A 19777-nucleotide genomic window follows, 5' to 3' on the forward strand; every position below is an offset into this window, starting at 1 on the left:
GTTTCAATCTGTTTTCTCCTATATGGATACATGTAGTTGGAACTCTAAATCAAAGACGGTTTGTGCTAGCTCTTTGAAACTTGACACAATAAAGTAGTTCCAAGTTCTATCTCTATGGTTTGTTTCCTATTGATGTAGCCCTAAGCACAGACTGGCGCAAATCACTTTCATGGAAAGGGGTTGTCAAGCTTCCAAAAAACTACGAGTTTCCTGAAATCTCAGCACACATTGTTTCACCCAAACTTGATGACACTTTCAGGTAATGATCAGTACCCCAATCCCACTTGGCTCACCAATTTTCGTTCTTCTAGGTTAAACCGTTCGTTGGCAGTAACAGTTTTAATTTTTAGGTTTCACTCTGTTTTCTCTTATATGGATATATGTATTTGCAACTCTAATTCAAACACGGTTTGTGCTAGCACTTTGAAACTTGACACAATAAAGTAGTTCTAAGTTCTATCTCTATGGTTTTTTCCTATTGATGTAGTCCTAAGCAGAGACTGGCGCAAATCACTTTCATGGAAAGGGGTTGCCAAGCTACCAAAAAACTACGAGTTTCCTGAAATCTCAGCACACATTTTTTCACCCAATATTGATGACACTTTCAGGTAATGATCAGTACCCCAATCCCACTTGGCTCACCAAATTTCGTTCTTCTAGGTTAAACCGTTCGTTGGCAGTAACAGTTTTAATTTTTAGGTTTCACTCTGTTTTCTCCTATATGGATACATGTAGATGGAACTCTAAATCAAACACGGTTTGTGCTAGCTCTTTGAAACTTGACACAATTAAATAATTCCAAGTTCTATCTCCATGGATTGTTTCCTATTGATGTAGCCCTAAGCAGAGACTGGCGTAAATCCCTTTCATGGAAAGGGGTTGCCAAATTCCAAAAAACTACGAGTTTCCTGAAATCTCAGCACACATTTTTTCACCCAATCTTGATGACACTTTCAGGTAATGATCAGTACCCCAATCCCACTTGGCTCACCAAATTTCGTTCTTCTAGGTAAAACCGTTCGTTGTCAGTAACAGTTTTAATTTTTAGGTTTCACTCTGTTTTCTCCTATATGGATACATGTAGTTGGAACTCTAAATCAAAGACGGTTTGTGCTAGCTCTTTGAAACTTGACACAATAACGTAGTTCCAAGTTCTATCTCTATGGTTTCTTTCCTATTGAGGTAGCCCTAAGCAGAGACTGGCACAAATCCCTTTCATAGAAAGGGGTTGCCATGCTTCCAAATAACTTCGAGTTTCCTGAAATCTCAGCACTCATTTTTTCACCCAATCTTGATGACAATTTTAGGTAATGATCAGTACCCAAATCCCACTTGGCTCACCAAATTTTGTTCTAGGTTAACACATTGTTGGCAGTAACAGTTTTAATTTTTAGGTTTCACTCTGTTTTCTCCTATATGGATACATGTAGTTGGAACTCTGAATCAAACACGGTTTGTTCTAGCTCTTTGACACATGACACAATAAAATAGATCCAAGTTCTATCTCTATGGATTGTTTCCTATTGCTGTAGTCCTAAGCAGAGACTGGGACGAATCACTTTCATGGAAAGTGGTTGCCAAGCTTCCAAAAAACTGCGAGTTTTCTGAAATCACAGCCCACATTGTTTCACCCAATCTTGATGACACTTTCAGGTAATGATCAGTACCCCAATCCCACTTGGTCACCTAACTTCGTTCTTCTAGGTTAAACCGTACTTTGGCATTAACAGTTTTAATTTTTAGGGATCACTCTGTTTTCTCCTTTATGGATACATGTAGTTGGAACTCTAAATCAAACATGGTTTGTGCTAGCTCTTTGAAACTTGAGACAATAACGTAGTTCCAAGTTCTATCTCTATGGATTGTTTCCTATTGATGTAGCCCTAAGCAGAGACTGGTGCAAATCACTTTCATAGAAAGGGGTTGCCAAGCTTCCAAATAACTACGAGTTTCCTGAAATCTCAGCACACATTTTTTCACACAATATTGATGACACTTTCAGGTAATGATCAGTACCCCAATCCCACTTGGCTCACCAAATTTCGTTCTTCTAGGTTAAACCGTTCGTTGGCAGTAACAGTTTTAATTTTTAGGTTTCAATCTGTTTTCTCCTATATGGATACATGTAGTTGGAACTCTAAATCAAAGACGGTTTGTGCTAGCTCTTTGAAACTTGACACAATATAGTAGTTCCAAGTTCTATCTCTATGGTTTGTTTCCTATTTATGTAGCCCTAAGCACAGACTGGCGCAAATCACTTTCATGGAAAGGGGTTGTCAAGCTTCCAAAAAACTACGAGTTTCCTGAAATCTCAGCACACATTGTTTCACCCAAACTTGATGACACTTTCAGGTAATGATCAGTACCCCAATCCCACTTGGCTCACCAATTTTCGTTCTTCTAGGTTAAACCGTTCGTTGGCAGTAACAGTTTTAATTTTTAGGTTTCACTCTGTTTTCTCTTATATGGATATATGTATTTGCAACTCTAATTCAAACACGGTTTGTGCTAGCACTTTGAAACTTGACACAATAAAGTAGTTCTAAGTTCTATCTCTATGGTTTTTTCCTATTGATGTAGTCCTAAGCAGAGACTGGCGCTAATCACTTTCATGGAAAGGGGTTGCCAAGCTACCAAAAAACTACGAGTTTCCTGAAATCTCAGCACACATTTTTTCACCCAATATTGATGACACTTTCAGGTAATGATCAGTACCCCAATCCCACTTGGCTCACCAAATTTCGTTCTTCTAGGTTAAACCGTTCGTTGGCAGTAACAGTTTTAATTTTTAGGTTTCACTCTGTTTTCTCCTATATGGATACATGTAGATGGAACTCTAAATCAAACACGGTTTGTGCTAGCTCTTTGAAACTTGACACAATTAAATAATTCCAAGTTCTATCTCTATGGATTGTTTCCTATTGATGTAGCCCTAAGCAGAGACTGGCGTAAATCCCTTTCATGGAAAGGGGTTGCCAAATTCCAAAAAACTACGAGTTTCCTGAAATCTCAGCACACATTTTTTCACCCAATCTTGATGACACTTTCAGGTAATGATCAGTACCCCAATCCCACTTGGCTCACCAAATTTCGTTCTTCTAGGTAAAACCGTTCGTTGTCAGTAACAGTTTTAATTTTTAGGTTTCACTCTGTTTTCTCCTATATGGATACATGTAGTTGGAACTCTAAATCAAAGACGGTTTGTGCTAGCTCTTTGAAACTTGACACAATAACGTAGTTCCAAGTTCTATCTCTATGGTTTGTTTCCTATTGAGGTAGCCCTAAGCAGAGACTGGCACAAATCCCTTTCATAGAAAGGGGTTGCCATGCTTCCAAATAACTACGAGTTTCCTGAAATCTCAGCACTCATTTTTTCACCCAATCTTGATGACAATTTTAGGTAATGATCAGTACCCAAATCCCACTTGGCTCACCAAATTTTGTTCTAGGTTAACACATTGTTGGCAGTAACAGTTTTAATTTTTAGGTTTCACTCTGTTTTCTCCTATATGGATACATGTAGTTGGAACTCTGAATCAAACACGGTTTGTTCTAGCTCTTTGACACATGACACAATAAAATAGATCCAAGTTCTATCTCTATGGATTGTTTCCTATTGCTGTAGTCCTAAGCAGAGACTGGGACGAATCACTTTCATGGAAAGTGGTTGCCAAGCTTCCAAAAAACTGCGAGTTTTCTGAAATCACAGCCCACATTGTTTCACCCAATCTTGATGACACTTTCAGGTAATGATCAGTACCCCAATCCCACTTGGTCACCTAACTTCGTTCTTCTAGGTTAAACCGTACTTTGGCATTAACAGTTTTAATTTTTAGGGATCACTCTGTTTTCTCCTATATGGATACATGTAGTTGGAACTCTAAATCAAACATGGTTTGTGCTAGCTCTTTGAAACTTGAGACAATAACGTAGTTCCAAGTTCTATCTCTATGGATTGTTTCCTATTGATGTAGCCCTAAGCAGAGACTGGTGCAAATCACTTTCATAGAAAGGGGTTGCCAAGCTTCCAAATAACTACGAGTTTCCTGAAATCTCAGCACACATTTTTTCACACAATATTGATGACACTTTCAGGTAATGATCATTACCCCAATCCCACTTGGCTCACCAAATTTCCTTCTTCTAGGTTAAACCATTCGTTGGCAGTAACAGTTTTAATTTTTAGGTTTCACTCTGTTTTCTCTTATATGGATACATGTAGTTGGAACTCTAAATCAAACACGGTTTGTGCTAGCCCTTTGAAACTTGACACAATAAAGTAGTTCCAAGTTCTTTCTCTAAGGTTTGTTTCCTATTGATGTAGCCCTAAGCAGAGACTGGCGCAAATCACTTTCATGGAAAGGGGTTTCCAAGCTTCCCAAAAACTACGAGTTTCCTGAAATCTCAGCACACATTGTTTCACCCAATCTTGATGACACTTGCAGGTAATGATCAGTACCCCAATTTCACTTGGCTCATCATATTTCGTTCTTCTAAGTTAAACTTTTCATTGGCAGTAACAATTTTAATTTTTAGGTTTCAATCTGTTTTCTCCTATATGGATACATATAGTTGGAAATCTAAATCAAAGACGGTTTGTGCTAGCTCTTTGAAACTTGACACAATAAAGTAGTTCCAAGTTCTATCTCTATGGTTTGTTTCTTATTGATATAGCCCTAAGCAGAGACTGGCGCAAATCACTTTCATGGAAAGGGGTTGCCAGCTTCCAAAAAACTACGAGTTTCATGAAATCTCCGCTCATATTGTTTCACCTAAACTTAATGACACTTTCAGGTAATGATCAGTACCCCAATCCCACTTGGCTCACCAAATTTCGTTCTTCTAGGTTAAACGTTTCGTTGGCAGTAACAGTTTTAATTTTTGGGTTTCAATCTGTTTTCTCCTATATGGATACATGTAGTTGGAACTCTAAATCAAAGACGGTTGTGCTAGCTCTTTGAAACTTGACACAATAAAGTAGTTCCAAGTTCTATCTCTATGGATTTTTTCCTACTGATGTAGCCCTAAGCAGAGATTGGCGCAAATCACTTTCATGGAAAGGGGATGTCAAGCTTCCAAAAAACTACGAGTTTCCTGAAATCTCAGCACACATTGTTTCACCCAAACTTGATGACACATTCAGGTAATGATCATTACCCAAATCCCACTTGGCTCACCAAATTTCGTTCTTCTAGGTTAAACCGTTCGGTGGCAGTAACAGTTTTAATTTTTAGGTTTCACTCTTTTTTCTCTTATATGGATATATGTAGTTGCAACTCCAATTCAAACACGGTTTGTGCTAGCTCTTTGAAACTTGACGCAACAAAGTAGTTCCAAGTTCTATCTCTATGGTTTGTTTCCTATTGATGTAGTCCTAAGCAGAGACTGGCGCAAATCACTTTCATGGAAAGGGGTTGCCAAGCTACCAAAAAACTACGAGTTTCCTGAAATCTCAGCACACATTTTTTCACCCAATCTTGATGACACTTTCAGGTAATGATCAGTACCCCAATCCCATTTGGCTCACCAAATTTCGTTCTTCAAGGTTAAACCATTCGTTGGCAGTAACAGTTTTAATTTTTAGGTTTCACTCTGTTTTCTCCTATATGGATACATGTAGATGGAACTCTAAATCAAACATGGTTTGTGCTAGCTCTTTGAAACTTGACACCAAAAAATAGTTCCAAGTTCTATTTCTATGGATTGTTTCCTATTGATGTAGCCCTAAGCAGAGACCTGCGCAAATCACTTTCATGGAAAGGGGTTGCCAAGCTTCCAAAAAACTACGAGTTTCCTGAAATCTCAGCACATATTTTTTCACACAAACTTGATGACACTTTCAAGTAATGATCAGTACCCCAATCTCACTTGGCTCACCAAATTTCGTTCTTCTAGGTTAAACCTTTCGTTGTCAGTAACAGTTTTAATTTTTAGGTGTCACTCTGATTTCTCCTATACGGATACATGTAGTTGGAAATCTAAATCAAACACGGTTTGTGCTAGCTCTTTGAAACTTGACACAATAACGTAGTTCCAAGTTCTATCTCTATGGTTTGTTTCCTATTTATGTAGCCCTAAGCAGAGACTGGCGCAAATCACTTTCATGGAAATGGGTTGCCAACCTTCCAAATATCTACGAGTTTCCTGAAATCTCAGCACACATTTTTTCAACCAATCTTGATGACACTTTCAGGTAATGATCAGTACCCCAATCCCACTTGGCTCACCAAATTTCGTTCTTCTAGGTTAAACCGTTCGTTGGCAGTAACAGTTTTAATTTTTAGGTTTCACTCTGTTTTCTCCTATATGGATACATGTAGTTGGAACTCTAAATGAAACACGGTTTGTGCTAGCTCTTTGAAACTTGACACAATAAAGTAGTTCCACGTTCTTTCTCTATGGTTTGTTTCCTATTGATGTAGTCCTAAGCAGAGACTGGCGAAAATCACTTTCATGGAAAGGGGTTGCCAAGCTTCCTAAAAACTACGAGTTTCCTGAAATCTCAGCACACATTTTTTCACCCAATCTTGCTGACATTTTCAGGTAATTATCAGTACCGCAATCCCACTTGGCGCACCAAATTTCGTTCTTCTAGGTTAAACCGTTCATTGGCAGTAACAGTTTTAATTTTTAGGTTTCACTCTGTTTTCTCCTATATGGATACATGTAGATGGAACTCTAAATCAAACACGGTTTGTGCTAGCTCTTTGAAACTTGACACCACAAATAGTTCCAAGTTCTTTCTCTAAGGTTTGTTTCCTATTGATGTAGCCCTAAGAAGAGACTGGCGAAAACCACTTTCATGGAAAGGGGTTGCAAACTTCCCAAAAACTACGAGTTTCCTGAAATCTCAGCACACATTTTTTCACCCAATCTTAATGACACTTGCAGGTAATGATCAGTACCCCAATAACACTTGGCTCATCATATTTCGTTTTTCTAAGTTAAACTTTTCATTGGCAGTAGCAATTTTAATTTTTAGGTTTCAATCTGTTTTCTCCTATATGGATACATGTAGTTGGAACTCTAAATCAAACACGGTTTGTGCTAGCTCTTTGAAACATGACACAATAAAATAGTTCCAAGTTCTATCTCTATGGATTGTTTCCTCTTGCTGTAGTCCTAAGCAGAGACTGGCACAAATCACTTTCATGGAGAGGGGTTGCCAAGCTACCAAAAAACTACGAGTTTCCTGAAATCTCAGCACACATTTTTTCACCCAAACTTGATGACACTTTCAGGTAATGATCAGTACCCCAATACCACTTGGCTCACCAAATTTTGTTCTTCTAGGTTAACCCATTCGTTCCAGTAACAGTTTTAATTTTTAGGTTTCACTCTGTTTTCTCCTATATGGATACATGTAGATGGAACTCTAAATCAAACATGGTTTGTGCTAGCTCTTTGAAACATGACACAATAAAATAGTTCCAAGTTCTATCTCTATGGATTGTTTCCTCTTGCCATAGTCCTAAGCAGAGACTGGCACATATCACTTTCATGGAAAGGGGTTGCCAAGCTTCCAAAAAACTACGAGTTTTCTGAAATCTCAGCACACATTGTTTCACCCAAACTTGATGACACTTTCAGGTAATGATCAGTACCCCAATCCCACTTGGCTCACCAAATTTCGTTCTTCTAGGTTAAACCGTTCGTTGGCAGTAACAGTTTTAATTTTTAGGTTTCACTCTGTTTTCTCCTATATGGATATATGTAGTTGCAACTCTAATTAAAACACGGTTTGTGCTAGCTCTTTGAAACTTGACACAATAAAGTAGTTCCAAGTTCTATCTCTATGGCTTGTTTCCTATTCATGTAGTCCTAAGCAGAGATTGGCGCAAATCACTTTCATGGAAATGGGTTTCCAAGCTACCAAAAAACTACGAGTTTCCTGAAATCTCAGCACACATTTTTTCACCCAATCTTGATGACACTTTCAGGTAATGATCAGTACCCCAATGCCACTTGGCTCACCAAATTTCGTTCTTCTAGGATAAACCGTTCGTTGGCGGTAACAGTTTTAATTTTTAGGTTTCACTCTGTTTTCTCCTATATGGATACATGTAGATGGAAGTCTAAATCAAACACGGTTTGTGCTAGCTCTTTGAAACTTGACACAATAAAATAGTTCCAAGTTCTATCTCTATGGATTGTTTGCTATTGATGTAGCCCTAAGCAGAGACCTGCGCAAATCACTTTCATGGAAAGGGGTTGCCAAGCTTCCAAAAAACTAGGAGTTTTCTGAAATCTCAGCACACATTGTTTCACCCAATCTTGATGACACTTTCAGGTAATGATCAGTACGCCAATGCCACTTGGTCACCAAATTTCGTTCTTCTAGGTTAAACCGTAATTTGGCATTAACAGTTTTAATTTTTAGGGATCACTCTGTTTTCTCCTATATGGATACATGTAGATGGAACTCTAAATCAAACACGGTTTGTGCTAGCTCTTTGAAACTTGACACAATAAAATAGTTCCAATTTCTATCTCTATGGATTGTTGCCTATTGATGTAGCCCTAAGCAGAGACTGGAATAAATCACTTTCATGGAAAGGGGTTGCCAACCTACCAAAAAACTACGAGTTTCCTGAAATCTCAGCACACATTTTTTCACCCAATCTTGATGACACTTTCAGGTAATGATCAGTACCCCAATCCCACTTGGCTCACCAAATTTCGTTCTTCTAGGTTAAACCGTTCGTTGGCAGTAACAGTTTTAATTTTTAGGTTTTACTCTGTTTTCTCCTATATGGATACATGTATTTGAAACTCTAAATCAAACACGGCTTGTGCTAGCTCTTTGAAACTTGACACAATAAAGAAGTTCTAAGTTCTATTTCTATGGTTTGTTTCCTATTGATGTAGCCCTAAGCAGAGACTGGCACAAATCACATTCATGGAAAGGGATTGCCAAGCTTTCAAAAAACTACGAGTTTCCAGAAATCTCAGCACACATTTTTTCACCCAATCTTGATGACACTTTCAGGTAATGATCCGTACCCCAATCCCACTTGGCTCACCAAATTTTGTTCTTCTAGGTTAAACCGTTCGATGGCAGTAACACTTTTAATTTTCAGGTTTCACTCTGTTTTCTCCTATATGGATACATGTAGTTGGAACTCTAAATCAAACACGGTTTGTGCTAGCTCTTTGAAACTTGACACAATAAAATAGTTCCAAGTTCTTTCTCTAAGGTTTGTTTCCTATTGATGTAGCCCTAAGCAGAGACTGGCGCAAATCACTTTCATGGAAAGGGGATGCCAAGCTTCCCAAAAACTACGAGTCTCCTGAAATATCAGCACACATTGTTTCACCCAATCTTGATGACACTTTCAGGTAATGATCAGTACCCCAATCCCACTTGGCTCACCAAATTTCGTTGTTCTAGGTTAAATGGTTCGTTGGCAGTAACACTTAGTTTTTAGGTTTCACTCTCTTTTCTCCTATATGGATACATGTAGTTGGAACACTAAATCAAAGACGGTTTGTGCTAGCTCTTTGAATCTTGACACAATAAAGTAGTTCCAAGTTCTATCTCTATGGATTGTTTCCTATTGATGTAGCCCTAAGCAGAGACTGGCGCAAATCACTTTCATAGAACGGGGTTGCCAAGCTTCAAAAAATTACGAGTTTCCTGAAATCTCAGCACACATTTTTTCACCCAATCTTGATGACACTTTCAGGTAATGATCAGTTCCCCAATCCCACTTGGCTCACCAAATTTCGTTCTTCTAGGTTAAACCGTTCTTTGGCAGTAACAGTTTTAATTTTTAGGTTTCACTCTGTTTTCTCCTCTATGGATACATGTAGTTGGAACTCTAAATCAAAGACGGTTTGTGCTAGCTCTTTGATACTTGACACAATAAAATAGTTCCAAGTTCTATCTCTATGGTTTTTTTCCTATTGATGTAGCCCCAAGCAGAGACTGGCGCAAAACATTTTCATGGAAAGGGGTTGCCAAGCTTCCAAATAACCAGGAGTTTCCTGAAATCTCAGCACACATTTTTTCACCCAATCTTGATCACACTTTCAGGTAATGATCAGTACCCCAATCCCACTTGGCTCACCAAATTTTCGTTCTTTTATGTTAAACCGTTCGTTGGCAGTAACAGTTTTAATTTTTAGGTTTCACTCTGTTTTCTCCTATATGGATACATGTAGATGAAACTCTAAATCAAACACGGTTTGTGCTAGCTCTTTGAAACTTGACACAATAAAATAGTTCCAAGTTCTATCTCTATGGATTGTTTCCTATTGATGTAGCCCTAAGCAGAGACTGGCGCAAATCACTTTCATGGAAAGGGCTTGCCAACTTCCAAATAACTATGTGTTTCCTGAAATCTCAGCACACATTTTTTCACCCAATCTTGATGACACTTTCAGGTAATGATCAGTTCCCCAATCCCACTTGGCTTACCAAATTTCGTTCTTCTAGGTTAAACCGTTCGTTGGCAGTAAAATTTTTAATTTTTAGGTTTCACTCTGTTTTCTCCTATATGGATACATGTCGTTGCAACTCTAAATCAAACACGGTTTGTGCTAGCTCTTTGCAACTTGACACAATAAAGTAGTTCCAAGTTCTATCTCTATGGTTTGTTTCCTATTGATGTAGTCCTAAGCAGAGTGACGCAAATTACTTTCATGGAAAGGGGTTGCCAAGCTACCAAAAAACTACGAGTTTCCTGAAATGTCAGCACACATTTTTTCACCCAATTTGATGACACTTTCAGGTAATGATCAGTACCCCAATCCCAAATGGCTCACCAAATTTTGTTCTTCTAGGTTAAACCGTTCGTTGGCAGTAACAGTTTAAATTTTTAGGTTCACTCTGCTTTCTCCTATATGGATACATGTAGTTGGAACTCTAAATCAAAGACGGTTTGGGCTAGCTCTTTGAAACTTGACACAATAAAGTAGTTCCAAGTTCTATCTCTATAGTTTGATTCCTATTGAAGTAGCCCTAGGCAGAGACTGGCGCAAATCACTTACATGGAAAAGGGTTGCCAAGCTTCCAAAAAACTACGAGTTTCCTGAAATCTCAGCACACATTTTTTCACCCAATCTTGATGACACTTTCAGGTAATGATCAGTACCCCAATCCCACTTGGCTCACCAAATTTCGTTCTTCTAGGTTAAACCGTTCGTTGGCAGTAACTGTTTTAATTTTTAGGTTTCACTCTGTTTTCTCCTATATGGATACATGTATTTGGAACTCTAAATCAAACACGGTTTGTGCTAGCTCTTTGAAACTTGACTAAATAAAGTAGTTCCAAGTTCTATCTCTATGGTTTTTTTCCTATTGATGTAGCCATAAGCAGATACTGGCGCAAATCACTTTCATGGAAAGGGGTTGACAAGCTTCCAAAAAACTACGAGTTTCCTGAAATGTCAGCACACATTTTTTCACCCAATCTTGATGACACTTTCAGGTAATGATCAATACCCCAATCCCACTTGGCTCACCAAATTTCGTTCTTCTAGGTTAAAGCGTTCGTTGGCAGTAAAAGTTTTAATTTTTAGGTTTCACTCTGTTTTCTCCAATAGGATACATGTAGTTGGAACTCTAAATCAAACACGGTTTGTGCTAGCTCTTTGAAACTTGACACAATAAAGTAGTCCCAAGTTCTATCTCTATGGATTGTTTCCTATTGATGTAGCCCTAAGCAGAGACTGGCGCAAATCACTTTCATGCAAAGGGATTGCCAAGCTTCCAAAAAACTACGAGTTTCCTGAAATCTCAGCACACATTTTTTCACCCAATCTTGATGACACTTTCAGGTAATGATCAGTACCCCAATCCCACTTGGCTCACCAAATTTCGTTCTTCTATGTTAAACCGTTCGTTGGTAGTAACAGTTTTAATTTTTATGTTTCACTCTGTTATCTCCTATATAGATACATGTATTTGGAACTCTAAATCAAAGACGGTTTGTGCCAGCTCTATGAAACCTGACACAATAAAGTAGTTCCTACTTCTATCACTATGGATTGTTTCTTATTGATGTAGCCCTAAGCAGAGACTGGCGCAAATCACTTTCATGGAAACGGGTTGGCAAGCTTCCAAAAAACTACGAGTTTCCTGGAATCTCAGCACACGTTTTTTCACCCAATCTTGATGACACTTTCAGGTAATGATCAGTACCCCAATCCCACTTGGCTCACCAAATTTCGTTCTTCTAGTTTAAACCGTTCGTTGGCAGTAAGAGATTTAATTTTTAGGTTTCACTCTGTTTTCTGCTATATGGTACATGTAGTTGGAACTCTAAATCAAACACGGTTTGTGCTAGCTCTTTGAAACTTGACACAATAAAGTAGTTCCAAGTTCTATCTCTATGGTTTGTTTCCTATTGATGTAGCCCTAAGCAGAGACTGGCGCAAATCACTTTCATGGAAACGGGTTGCCAAGCTTCCAATATACTACGAGTTTCCTGAAATGTCAGCACACATTTTTTCACCCAATCTTGATGACACTTTCAGGTAATGATCAGTTCCCCAATCCCACTTGGCTCACCAAATTTTGTTCTTCTAGGTTAAACCGTTCGTTGGCAGTAACAGTTTTAATTTTTAGGTTTCACTCTGTTTTCTCCTATATGGATACATGTAGTAGGAACACTAAAGCAAACACGGTTTGTGCTAGCTCTATGATACTTGACACAATAAAATAGTTCCAAGTTCTATCTCTATGGTTTTTTTTCCTATTGATGTAGCCCCAAACAGAGACTGGCGCAAATCATTTTCATGGAAAGGGGTTGCCAAGATTCCAAATAACCAGGAGTTTCCTGAAATCTCAGCACACATTTTTTCACCCAATCTTGCTCACACTTTCAGGTAATGATCAGTACCCCAATCCCACTTGGCTCACCAAATTTTCGTTCTTCTAAGTTAAACCGTTCGTTGGCAGTAACAGTTTTAATTTTTAGGTTTCACTCTGTTTTCTCCTATATGGATACATGTAGATGAAACTCTAAATCAAACACGGTTTCTGCTAGCTCTTTGAAACTTGACACAATAAAATAGTTCCAAGTTCTATCTCTATGGATTGTTTCCTATTGATGTAGCCCTAAGCAGAGACTGGCGCAAATCACTTTCATTGAAAGGGCTTGCCAACTTCCAAATAACTATGTGTTTCCTGAAATCTCAGCACACATTTTTTCACCCAATCTTGATGACACTTTCAGGTAATGATCAGTACCCCAATCCCACTTGGCTCACCAAATTTCGTTCTTCTAGGTTAAACCGTTCGATGGCAGTAACAGTTTTAATTTTTAGGTTTCACTCTGTTTTCTCCTATATGGATACATGTCTTTGCAACTCTAAATCAAACACGGTTTGTGCTAGCTCTTAGCAACTTGACACAACAAAGTAGTTCCAAGTTCTATCTCTATGGTTTGTTTCCTATTGATGTAGTCCTAAGCAGAGTGACACAAATCACTTTCATGGAAAGGGGTTGCCCAGCTACCAAAAAACTACGAGTTTCCTGAAATGTCAGCACACATTTTTTCACCCAATTTGATGACACTTTCAGGTAATGATCAGTACCCCAATCCCACATGGCTCACCAAATTTCGTTCTTCTAGGTTAAACCGTTCGTTGGCAGTAACATTTTTAATTTTTAGGTTTCACTCTTTTTACTCCTATATGGATACATGTCGTTGCAACTCTAAATCAAACACGGTTTGTGCTAGCTCTTTGCAACTTGACACAATAAAGTAGTTCCAAGTTCTATCTGTATGGTTTGTTTCCTATTGATGTAGTCCTAAGCAGAGTGACGCAAATCACTTTCATGGAAAGGGGTTGCCAAGCTACCAAAAAACTACGAGTTTCCTGAAATGTCAGCACACATTTTTTTACCCAATTTGATGACACTTTCAGGTAATGATCAGTACCCCAATCCCACATGGCTCACCAAATTTCGTTCTTCTAGGTTAAACCGTTCGTTGGCAGTAACTGTTTTAATTTTTAGGTTTCACTCTGTTTTCTCCTATATGGATACATGTATTTGGAACTCTAAATCAAACACGGTTTGTGCTAGCTCTTTGAAACTTGACTCAATAAAGTAGTTCCAAGTTCTATCTCTATGGTTTGTTTCCTATTGATGTAGCCCTAAGCAGACACTGGCGCAAATCACTTTCATGGAAAGGGGTTGCCAAGCTTCCAAAAAACTACGAGTTTCCTGAAATCTCAGCACACATTTTTTCACCCAATCTTGATGACACTTTCAGGTAATGATCAGTACCCCAATCCCACTTGGCTCACCAAACTTCGTTCTTCTATGTTAAACCGTTCGTTGGCAGTAACAGTTTTAATTTTTATGTTTCACTCTGTTTTCTCCTATATAGATAAATGTAGTTGGAACTCTAAATCAAAGACGGTTTGTGCCAGCTCTATGAAACTTGTCACAATAAAGTAGTTCCTACTTCTATCACTATGGATTGTTTCTTATTGATGTAGCCCTAAGCAGAGACTGGCGCAAATCACTTTCATGGAAACGGGTTGGCAAGCTTCCAAAAAAACTACGAGTTTCCTGGAATCTCAGCACACGTTTTTTCACCCAATCTTGATGACACTTTAGGGTAATGATCAGTAACCCAATCCCACTTGGCTCACCAAATTTCGTTCTTCTAGTTTAAACCGTTCGTTGGCAGTAAGAGATTTAATTTTTAGGTTTCACTCTGTTTTCTGCTATATGGTACATGTAGTTGGAACTCTAAATCAAACACGGTTTGTGCTAGCTCTTTGAAACTTGACACAATAAAGTAGTTCCAAGTTCTATCTCTATGGATTGTTTCCTATTGATGTAGCCCTAAGCAGAGACTGGCGCAAATCACTTTCATAGAACGGGGTTGCCAAGCTTCCAAAAAATTACGAGTTTCCTGAAATCTCAGCACACATTTTTTCACGCAAACTTGATGACACTTTCAGGTAATGATCAGTTACCCAATCCCACTTGGCTCACCAAATTTCGTTCTTCTAGGTTAAACCGTTCTTTGGCAGTAACAGTTTTAATTTTTAGGTTTCACTCTGTTTTCTCCTATATGGATACATGTATTTGGAACTCTAAATCAAAGACGGTTTGTGCTAGCTCTTTGATACTTGACACAATAAAATAGTTCCAAGTTCTATCTCTATGTTTTTTTTTTCCTATTGATGTAGCCCCTAGCAGAGACTGGCGCAAATCATTTTAATGGAAAGGTGTTGCCAAGCTTCCAAATAACCAGGAGTTTCCTGAAATCTCAGCACACAATTTTTCACCCAATCTTGATCACACTTTCAGGTAATGATCAGTACCCCAATCCCACTTGGCTCACCAAATTTCGTTCTTCTAAGTTAAACCGTTCGTTGGCAGTAACAGTTTTAATTTTTAGGTTTCACTCTGTTTTCTCCTATATGGATACATGTAGATGAAACTCTAAATCAAACACGGTTTGTGCTAACTCTTTGAAACTTGACACAATAAAATAGTTCCAAGTTCTATCTCTATGGATTGTTTCCTATTGATGTAGCCCTAAGCAGAGACTGGCACAAATCACTTTCATGGAAAGGGGTTGCCAACTTCCAAATAACTATGGGTTTCCTGAAATCTCAGCACACATTTTTTCACCCAATCTTGATGACACTTTCAGGTAATGATCAGTACCCCAATCCCACTTGGCTCACCAAATTTCGTTCTTCTAGGTTAAACCGTTCGTTGGCAATAACAGTTTTAATTTTTAGGTTTCATTCTGTTTTCTCCTATATGGATACATGTAGATGAAACTCTAAATAAAACACGGTTTGTGGTAGCTCTTTGAATCTTGACACAATAAAGTAGATCCAAGTTCTATCTCTATGGTTTGTTTCCTATTGATGTAGTCCTAAGCTGAGTGACGCAAATCACTTTCATGGAAAGGGGTTGCCAAGCTACCAAAAAACTACGAGTTTCCTGAAATGTCAGCACACATTTTTTCACCCAATTTGATGACACTTTCAGGTAATGATCAGTACCCCAATCCCACATGGCTCACCAAATTTCGTTCTTCTAGGTTAAACCATTCGTTGGCAGTAACAGTTTAAATTTTTAGGTTCACTCTGCTTTCTCCTATATGGATACATGTAGTTGGAACTCTAAATCAAAGACGGTTTGTGCTAGCTCTTTGAAACTTGACACAATAAAGTAGTTCCAAGTTCTATCTCTATAGTTTGATTCCTATTGAAGTAGCCCTAGGTAGAGACTGACGCAAATCACTTACATGGAAAAGGGTTGCCAAACTTCCAAAAAACTACGAGTTTCCTGAAATCTCAGCACACATTTATTCACCCAATCTTGATGACACTTTCATGTAATGATCAGTACCCCAATCCCACTTGGCTCACCAAATATTGTTCTTCTATGTTAAAGCGTTCGTTGGCAGTAAAAGTTTAAATTTTTAGGTTTCACTCTGTTTTCTCCTATAGGATACATGTAGTTGGAACTCTAAATCAAACACGGTTTGTGCTAGCTCTTTGAAACTTGACACAATAAAATAGTTCCAAGTTCTATCTCTATGGATTGTTTCCTATTGATGTAGCCCTAAGCAGAGACTGGCACAAATCACATTCATGGAAAGGGATTGCCAAGCTTCCTTCCAAAATAGTACGAGTTTCCTGAAATTTAAGCACATATTTTTTCACCCAATCTTGATGACACTTTCAGGTAATGATCAGTACCCCAATCCCGCTTGGCTCACCAAATTTTGTTCTTCCAGTTTAAACCATTCGTTGGCATCAACAGTTTAAATTTTTAGGTTTCACTCTGTTTTATCCTCTATGGATACATGTAGTTGGAACTCTAAATAAAATACTGTTTCTGCTAGCTCTTTGAAACTTGACACAATAAAATAGTTCCAAGATCTATCTCTATGGATTATTTCCTATTGATGTAGCCCTAAGCAGGCGCAAATCAATTTCATGGAAATGGGTTGGAAAGCTTACAAAAAAGTATGAGTTTCCTGAAATCTCAGCACACACTTTTTCAACCAATCTTGATGACACTTTCTGGTAATGATCAGTAACCCAATCCCACTTGGCTCACCAAAGTTTGTTCTTCTAGGTTAAACGGTTCGTTGGCAGTAACAGTTTTAATTTTTAGGTTTCACTCTCTTTTCTCCTATATGGATACATGTAGTTGGAACTCTAAATCAAACACGGTTTGTGCTAGCTCTTTGAAACTTGAATCAATAAAGTAGTTCCAAGTTCTATCTCTATGGTTTGTTTCCTATTGATGTGGCCCTAAGCAGAGACTGGCGCAAATCACTTTCATGGAAAGGTGTTGCCAAGCTTCCTAAAAACGACGAGTTTCCTGAAATCTCAGCACACATTTTGCACCCAATCTTCATGAAACTTTCAGGTAATGATCAGTACCCCAATCCCGCTTAGCTCACCAAATTTCGTTCTTCTAGGTTAAACCATTTGTTGGCATCAACAGTTTTAATTTTTAGGTTTCACTCTGTTTTCTCCTATATGGATACATGTTGTTGGAACTCAAAATCAAACAGGGTTTGTGCTATCTCTTTGAAACTTGACACAATAAAGTAGTTCCAAGTTCTATCTCTATGGTTTGTTTCCTATTCATGTAGCCCTAAGCAGAGACTGACGCAAATCACATTCATGGAAAGTGGTTGTCAAGCTTCCAAAATACTACGAGATTCCAGAAATCTCAGCACACATTTTTTCACCCAATCTTGATGACACTTGAAGGTAATGATCAGTACCCCAATCCTACTTGGCTCACCAAATTTCGTTCTTCTAGGTTAAATGGTTCGTTGGCAGTAAGAGTTTTAAATTTTAGGTTTCACCCTGTTTTCTCCTATATGGATACATGTAGTTGTAACTCTAAATCAAACACGGATTGTGCTAGCTCTTTGAAACTTGACACAATAAAGTAGTTCCAAGTTCTATCTCTATGGTTTGTTTCCTATTGATGTAGCCCTAAGCAGAGACTGGTGCAAATCACTTTCATGGAAATGGGTTGCCAAATTCCAAAAAACGAAGATTTTCCTGAAATCTCAGCACACATTTTTTCACCAAATCTTGATGACACTTTCAGGAAATGATCAGAACCCCAATCCCACTTGGCTCACCAAATTTCGTTCTTCTATGTTAAACCGTTCGTTGGCAGTAACAGTTTAAATTTTTAGGTTCACTCTGCTTTCTCCTATATGGATACATGTTGTTGGAACTCTAAATCAAAGACGGTTTGTGCTAGCTCTTTGAAACTTGACACCATAAAGTAGTTCCAAGTTCTATCTCTATGGTTTGTTTCCTATTGATGTAGCCCTAATCAGAGACTGGCGCAAATCACTTTCATGGAAAGGGGTGTCCAAGCTTCCAAAAAACTACCAGTTTCCTGAAATCTCAGCACACATTTTTTCACTCAATCTTGATGACACTTTCAGGTAATGATCAGTGCCCCAATCCCACCTGGCTCACCAAATTTCGTTCTTCTAAGTTAAACTGTTCGTTGGCAGTAACAGTTTTAATTTTTAGGTTTCACTCTGTTTTCTCCTATATGGATACATGTAGATGAAACTCTAAATCAAACACGGTTTGTGCTAGCTTTTTGAAACTTGACACAATAATATAGTTCCAAGTTCTATCTCTATGGATTGTTTCCTATTGATGTAGCCCTAAGCAGATACTGGCGCAAATCACTTTCATGGAAAGGGGTTGCCAAGTTTCCAAATGACTATGTGTTTCCTGAAATCTCAGCACTCATTTTTTCAACCAATCTTTATGACACTTTCAGGTAATGATCAGGACCCCAATCCCACTTGGGTCACCAAAGTTCGTTCTTCTAAGTTAAACCGTTCGTTGGCAGTAAGACTTTAAATTTTTAGGTTTCATTCTGTTTTCTCCTATATGGATACATATAGTTGGAACTGTAAATCAAAGAAGCTTTGTGCTAGCTCTTTGAAACTTGACACAATAAAGTAGTTCCAAGTTCTATCTCTATTGTTTGATTCCTATTGAAGTAGCCCTAGGCAGAGACTGGCGCAAATCACTTAGATGGAAATGGGTTTCCAAGCTTCCAAAAAACTACGAGTTTCCTGAAATCACAGGACACATTTTTTTCACCCAATCTTGATGACACTCTCTGGTAATGATCAGTACCCCAATCTCACTTGGCTAACCAAATTTCGTTCTTCTATGTTCAACCGTTCGTTGGCAGTAAGAGTTTTAATTTTTAGGTTTCACTCTATTTTCTCCTGTATGGATACATGTATTTGGAACTCTAAATCAAAGACGGTTTGTGCTATCTCTTTGAAACTTGACACAATAAAGTAGTTCCAAGTTCTATCTCTATGGATTGTTTCCTATTGATGTAGCCCTAAGCAGAGACTGGCGCAAATCACTTTCATGGAAAGGGGTTGCCAAGCTTCCAAATAAGTATGTGTTTCCTGAAATCTCAGCACACATTTTTTGACCCAATCTTGATGACACTTTCAGGTAATGATCAGTACCCCAAACCACTTGGCTCACCAAATTTCGTTCTTCTAGGTTAAACCGTTCGTTGGCAGTAACAGTTTTAATTTTTAGGTTTCACTCTGTTTTCTCCTATATGGATACAGGTATTTGCAACTCTAAATCAAACACGGTTTGTGCTAGCTCTTTGAAACTTGACACAATAAAGTAGTTACAAGTTCTATCTCTATAGTTTGATTCCTATTGAAGTAGCCCTAGGCAGAGACTGGCGCAAATCACTTACATGGAAATGGGTTGCCAAGCTTCCAAAAAACTACGAGTTTCCTGAAATCAC

Source organism: Spermophilus citellus (assembly GCF_964194105.1).
Source record: "Spermophilus citellus genome assembly, chromosome: 1".
In the NCBI taxonomy this organism is placed as follows: Eukaryota; Metazoa; Chordata; class Mammalia; order Rodentia; family Sciuridae; genus Spermophilus; species Spermophilus citellus.